Below are 6551 nucleotides of genomic sequence, written 5' to 3'. Positions count from 1 at the left end.
ACTCAGCTCCCTTGTCTCCCTGGAGATTAGAGAACAGATCTGAATCTAACAGAGACGTGGGCTTTCTGGCCACTAGCCCCATTCTGAAGCTACTTGTGGCCCTCTCAAGGCCACCTCATTAGAACAAAGATATTTCCATCATCCCGATTGCCCAGGAAATATCTTAGAGGTTTTAGAAACACTGTACTAGAAGCCAGGGATAAAAGTTAAGTAATGCCATTATTATATTAGTATATTATTAATAATATTTATGATTATTATCATTATGTAACAAGCACTTAATACATGAAAACACCTGTTGAGTATGTATTTAAATGTAGATTAGAGCAGCATTCCCAATACTGGCTTGAAAGAAAAGTTTTCTTGTTTTGTTTCTCCCCAGGCAGAAGTTGGAACAGGGTTTTTTGCTGATGCAGAACCAAGGCAGAACCAAGGCAGAACTCTGGAGCAGGACTGCGATTGCCTTCCTCACAAGAGTCCCAGCAACTTAAATAGCAATCAGGTCTTCTGCCAAGCAGGGAATAAGCTGTAGATCAGAACAGGCGCGCTCCTCTCTCTCTCTCTCTCTCTCTCTCTCTCTCTCTCTCTCTCTCTCTCTCCCCCTCTTACACAGGAATGGGATTTGCAGAAGCCCCAGTATCCATTCATTCGTCGTTTGGTTCAAACAAACCTTTATTTCAAGTCTAAAACTTGCCACATACTTTTCTAAGTGCATGAGACACACTCACGGGGCAAAGCAAAGGTCTCTGTTCTCATAAGATCAACACTCTGACAAGCACGCAGAGGCAACTAATACATAAGCAGAATAAATAAGGTCATTACCTACGTCCTGTGCTAAAAATTGACAAGTGCTATGCAAAGGAGAAAAAAAATCCTCCCATGTGACAACGCAGTGGCAGAAACCGGGACGTAGACCTAATAGGGGCACCAGGGAAATTGCAAGAAGAGAATTCATGAGCCAAGTCTTAAAGGAGGTGGGGAGGTATTGAAGGAATTCATTCCAGAGAGACTAGCCAGTGTGAAGGGGAAGGCTCGGATGTTCCAAGCCCAGCCGGAAGCCAGGGCAGCTGGGAAGAGGAATCCGTGGTAGAAGTCAGGTTGGTGAGCCCGGGAGGAGACTCTGGAGGTACCTGATCATATGGCAAGGACCTGCCCTTCATCTCGTTTCCCAGAAGCCCTGGAGCCCATGTGCTCAGGATCTTTGGGAGCAGGGGATCGCCTCCTGATAGCAGCACACAAGCAGATCTGTTAACAAAGAAGGGAACGAAAGTGAAGGAAGAGAGATCAGAGAAAATATCGAGACAGCGCTGCAGAGTCTGACTTCAAAACTGACCCAACATCATCAAGAGAAGTAACTTCAGGAATGTCAGAGAAATCCAAGCCTTTTTAAAACCATCTTTCCCCCTTTTATTACATTTTGATTAGCATAGAAAAGAATGGATTTTCACTATCGGATTTTCATATTTACAGCAAAACAACATTTAAAACTTCACAAGAACGACCCAGGCAGCCACCACTAAAATAAATACAGACCTCGGTTTTTCTTCCTTCTCCTGATTATCTGGTATCTGGCTACTTTTGACCTTTGTCCTAATGCCACAAAACACACTTCTGGAAATTGTCCGATAACCTCAAGCCATGTGCCAACAGTCATTTGTGCTATAATCCAGCGGCCGGCATGCACGTCCTGGTTTAACGACTCCATGTTTCCACTCATTTGAGCAAATACAAACAGTAACAATAGCGGTGCCTAACTCTGGGAGAAGCTTGTGGTACTGAATACATCGAAACCACTGAAAACACCAGTACCACGGTGTGTGGTCACATTAATTAACTATACTGAAGTAGGCCACGTGATTTAACGGTCCACCACGTTACCCCAGCTTCTGCTGTAAAAACATCATCTATCTACTCACATTAAAGTATCAATTCCCCGACTCGTGGGGAGTCTCTGGGCTCTGCCTTCCAGAAGCTACTACAGATGAATTACTGTGCAGTCCTCAGAACTCCGGGGACACACTCACCACATTTTTTTAAGATGATGGGAATTGATTTTTACCTTTAATTTTTGCTTACAAATAATTCATCCCTTGTGAGAAAAATAACAAGCTCCGGAGGGGAAACGCAGACATCAGTCTCTTCCCACTCGGCCTTGAGTCAAGGGGTAGGAATTATCCGTCACCAGAGAGCTTAATGAGAAATAACCTTCCGGTCATAATTTCAAGTTAGACTCTTTTTTACTAAGTCACATTAATTGCACCTATTAATGGTGGTTTCCTTTCAACAGGGTGATTGCATTGTTTCTATGTATGCATACGGTACGTACTGATCAAGTCCAACTTCCTAACTCCACCCTTCCCGAAACTTCCAGTCACTAGTAAACTAATAACCGCTCTTCAGGTCAAGTTTGCTTGTGCTGCGGCATTTGAAAGAAAACATTCCATTCTTGTCTTGCAGTGTCTGGCTTATGGGCATTTTTGACCTTTGCCCTAATCCCTAGTCCCCGCTATTGTTATCTTTGTTTAATGTAATATTCTTTCCAGTTCTTTTCATTTTGCTACAAATGGCAGGATTTCATTCCTTTAGTGTGTGTGTATGTTTGTGTGTGTGTGTTTGTGTGTGTGTGTATTTGTGTGTATGCGTGTATATATGTGTGTATATTCATATATATGTGTGTGTTTGTGTGTATGTGTATGTGCATATATGTGTCTTGCGTATATGTGTGTATGTATGTTAATGTGTATATGTGTGTTTGTGTGTATGTGTATATGTGCTTATATGTGAGTATGTGTGTATGTGTGTATGTGTATATGTGAGTCTGTGTATGTGTGTGAGTGTATGTGTATATGTGAGTCTGTGTATGTGTGTGTGAGTGTATGTGTGTATATGTGTATGTCAGTGTGTGTATGTGTATGTGTGTGTATGTGTATATATGTGTATATGTGAGTATGTGTGAGTATATGTGTGTGTGAATATGTGTGTATGTGTATGTGTATGAGTGAATCTGTGTATGTGTGTGTATGTGTATGTGTGTATATGTGTATATGTGAGTATGTGTGAGTGTATTGTGTGTGTATGTGTATGTCTGTGTGTGTGTGTGTGTGTGTAAAGACTCCACTGTATATTTCATTGTCTTCATTCATCTGATGAGAATCAGATGCCTGTGCTGGTTCCTGACCTTTGCTGTTGTGAATGGTGTCATAATAAACACAGGCACCAGGTATCTCTATGGCGTTCTGACCAGGACTGAAAGAACAGAAAAGAGGATAAAGTGTCAACGCCAGCACTTCTGTCTCTCCTTCCTGAATGCCTGCACGATGTATCTTGCCTTCTGTTCCCGGCACCACACCATGCCACCATGTGGACCCTCGGGTCACGAGCTGAAGGTCACAAACCCTTCTTCCTTAAGCGTCTCTTGTCCGGTCTTTGATCGCAGTCAGGAGAAAACAGCTGGATCATGGTGGCTCCGTTTTACTTCTGTTAGCAACCTCCATCCAGCTGTACTAACTGATGTGTAGGAGTCCTCTTTCCCTCTATTTCCTCTCTGCCGTTTGGATGGGAGGGCGAGCCGGGTGCACCGCACAGTCCGAGCTTGCACAGAGCCAATCTGAGTCAGAGAGTTGCAATGCCTTGGCCTCCCTTAGAGTGCCAAGACTACAGATGCACACAGTATTCCAAACTTTTTTTTAATTTTAAATGACAGTCACTCTGACTGGTGTGAGGTAGTATCCCTGAGATTTTGGCTTTGATTTCTCATCCTCAGCTCTGAGTTAATCGTAGCTTCCTGCTATGGTAGGTTTTCAGGAAGAAATGAATGAAGTGTGACTAAGACTGATAAAATACAAACAAAATAAAATATAAAATACAAAATGTAAATAACAACGAAAAGCCAAGGGGCGCATGTGGCAGCAAAGGGAGGTTGCTGTCTCTTTCAGCCTGGAAGTCTGGGGCATCTGGCCTTAAATACAACGGACCTGGCTCACCTTGTCTCTAATTCTCTCTGCAAACTCTGCTTCCTTCCCTTCTACCTGTTTCATTTGAGAACAGCAAACAAAAGAATATGGTGAGCAGCTCAAAGCAACATGCACGGTCAACCATGTATGACTGCTGATGAACAGATGATGTCATACTGACGTAGATGAGACATTTCATTATCCAGAGTCTAGAAAATTTTCCACCATGGAGCCCTCTCTGAGGACCACATCCCTGAGGATCACGACTTTGCCAGACACTGAGGAACGTATCTTCTGCATGTTTATCTTTGCAAACTGGCACGTGCAGCTTCACGGGTTCAACTATACATGTATGGGACTATAGGCATGAGGCAGATGGGGGAGACACGGACCTACTGTCCCAGCTACTGGGGACCCTAAAGCTGAGGTAGCACCCTAGCCTGTGAGTTCAGGATCAGCCTGGGAAACACAGGAGACCCTGTCTTACAGAAAGAGAGAGAGAGAGAGAGAGAGAGAGAGAGAGAGAGAGAGAGAGAGGGAAAGGAGAGGGAGGGAAAGAAAGGAAGGAAGGAAAGAAGAAAGGAAGGAAGGAAACAAACGGCTTCAAACCTTAACAATATGAGCGTTACTTTTTTATATCTACACATTGTTTTGAAGTCACGTTTTAGATGAATGACACATGTTTAGGTCATGATTACTTGGCATTTGCAGATCCCCACCCTGACTCCCATCTCCCAGTTGATACTGAAAGTACTACTTCAAGGGCACCAGACAAAAGAGAAGCTGACAGAGTGCTAGAAGGCAGGGAGTCTGTGGGAATGGACTTCACAAGGCCACCAAACGACAGCTTTGAATAAAGTCCAGACACTGGACAGCCTGGGCCATAGATCACCCAGAATGATCCACAGTGAGACGTTCCTCTGTGAATGAGGGGACAGGGTTTTGAAAGCAGAAGGCTTCGGTGAGTGTCAGGACAAAGCAGTTTGTCCCTTAGACAAAACTTCTGGGCAGAGGTAAGCAAAGTAGCTGCCTCCTCAAACCAGCAAAAAAACCAGTTTCTTCCCCAAGAGGGAAAATCCCTAGGCATCGAGGTCGAGGCAAGCCAGTGTGGGGTCAAAGGCATGCTGTCCAGACACACCAGGCCCAGCTGTAAACGTAACTTTTATTCTCCTGTGTAATTGTCAGCTCCATCCGAGAGCCTAGACTGGTCCTGGAAGCTTTTAGTCTCCATTGAATTTTCTAGCCTAGGCCTAGAAAGCTTTCAGCCTCTGAGACTTGCTCCTGAAACAAGCTCACCCTTTCGAGTTCTTTCCGAGCTCTGGCTGATTCAACTCAGCTGTTCTGGCTGAAACTGCTCTCCAAGCTGACTGATTCAACCTGGATTCACTCTCAGCTTCTGACCGAATTGCTCTACTTGGTCTCAAACTAACTCTGGCGATCTGTTCTAATCTTCTGGGTCCTCCTCATTCTCTGGCTTGTTCTGTCTTCACCTGTGTCCTGCTTGTTCCCTGTTCAACCTGTCTCTGTAAAACTCCCCTGGTGAAACTGCCCACCTACCCCTGCCCTGCTCTCTTAAGCCACCTTTCCTTCCTGTCTCTTTTCACGAGAGTTGGGCTCATCCTATCTCTGATTTATTCTATCAAATCTTTCTCTGCGCCATCACTTTGTCTGCCCTCCATTAAACATTATTTCCTTCTACCCTCTAACTTTACGTTCATTGTTTGAGATGAAAGGTGTGTACTAAGGGCCTGTCTGTGTTTCAGCCAGAGCAGCCATGTTGCTGGATTAAAATTCCTCTACACCCAGCTGGGAGCATTCAGTATATTCTAATTCACTCAATCTTAATGGCAATAATGATTTTGCCATCACGACTCTCAGTTATCAACCTTCATTAGTCCCTAGCCACTGGACTAAGCATTTCACACAGTTATATACCTAATAGCTATTATCCTCAGATAAATTCAATGAGGTTAGTACTATTTTTTCCCACTAAAGAAGGAAAAAGAAAAAAAATCAAATTTTACATAATAAGTAACTGGCCAAAGAGCCCAACACCGACAAGTTTGAACCTGAAGCCTTGAATTATACTCTTTTCGCAAATTTTAATTGTCACAACCCACATAGCAACCTAGGACTTGATGTAACTGGGGTCGACTGGAGAGGCGACATCAGACACATACATGGAAAACTCCACACGGATCCAAAGGGTTGTACACTCTGATGAAGCCAGACCAGCAGCAGCCTGGAAACCCAGCATGTTATTGGATACAACACAAACCAAGGGGAGATGGTCCCTGAAGGAGAGCAGTCCAGGCAGCAGTCATCTGGGAGGAGAAAGCTGCACACACTCCCAACAGCTGCACGGTGACCAGGGGAAGGCTCTGCCAGTCCCTTGGGTCTGAGGTACTGGGATCCTTGACATGTTCGTGTTAACAATGTATCAGCAATACACATTCCTCAGGACTGCATCAGGTCTCCACTCTTAACGTGTTTAGTCATGCAACAAACATTGACTATACATCAAATACTGCCTCCCTAAAAGATTGTGCTGGGAGTCATGAGAGGAGAGAGCCTCATTTGAGGAAACGCCCCCACACG

At 44.3% G+C, this 6551-nt stretch overlaps 1 long non-coding RNA gene across 1 annotated transcript; it reads right to left on the bottom strand.

Annotated features, from left to right (window-relative positions):
- Window positions 1–654: 654 nt before the first annotated feature.
- LOC148004698 (uncharacterized) lies at window positions 655–1846 on the bottom strand. The gene is made up of 2 exons (XR_015624683.1): window positions 1534–1846; window positions 655–1245 (listed from the first exon to the last, which is right to left on the bottom strand). It is a non-coding gene; the product is annotated as an uncharacterized LOC148004698 (long non-coding RNA).
- Window positions 1847–6551: the final 4705 nt, after the last annotated feature.

The sequence above is a fragment of the Rattus norvegicus genome, chromosome 7, assembly GCF_021556685.1.
Source record: "Rattus norvegicus strain SHRSP/BbbUtx chromosome 7, alternate assembly SHRSP_T2T, whole genome shotgun sequence".
Lineage (NCBI taxonomy): Eukaryota > Metazoa > Chordata > Mammalia > Rodentia > Muridae > Rattus > Rattus norvegicus.
The sequence above is the reverse complement of the archived record's forward strand: the minus strand, read 5'-3'. Positions and strand labels throughout refer to the sequence as shown.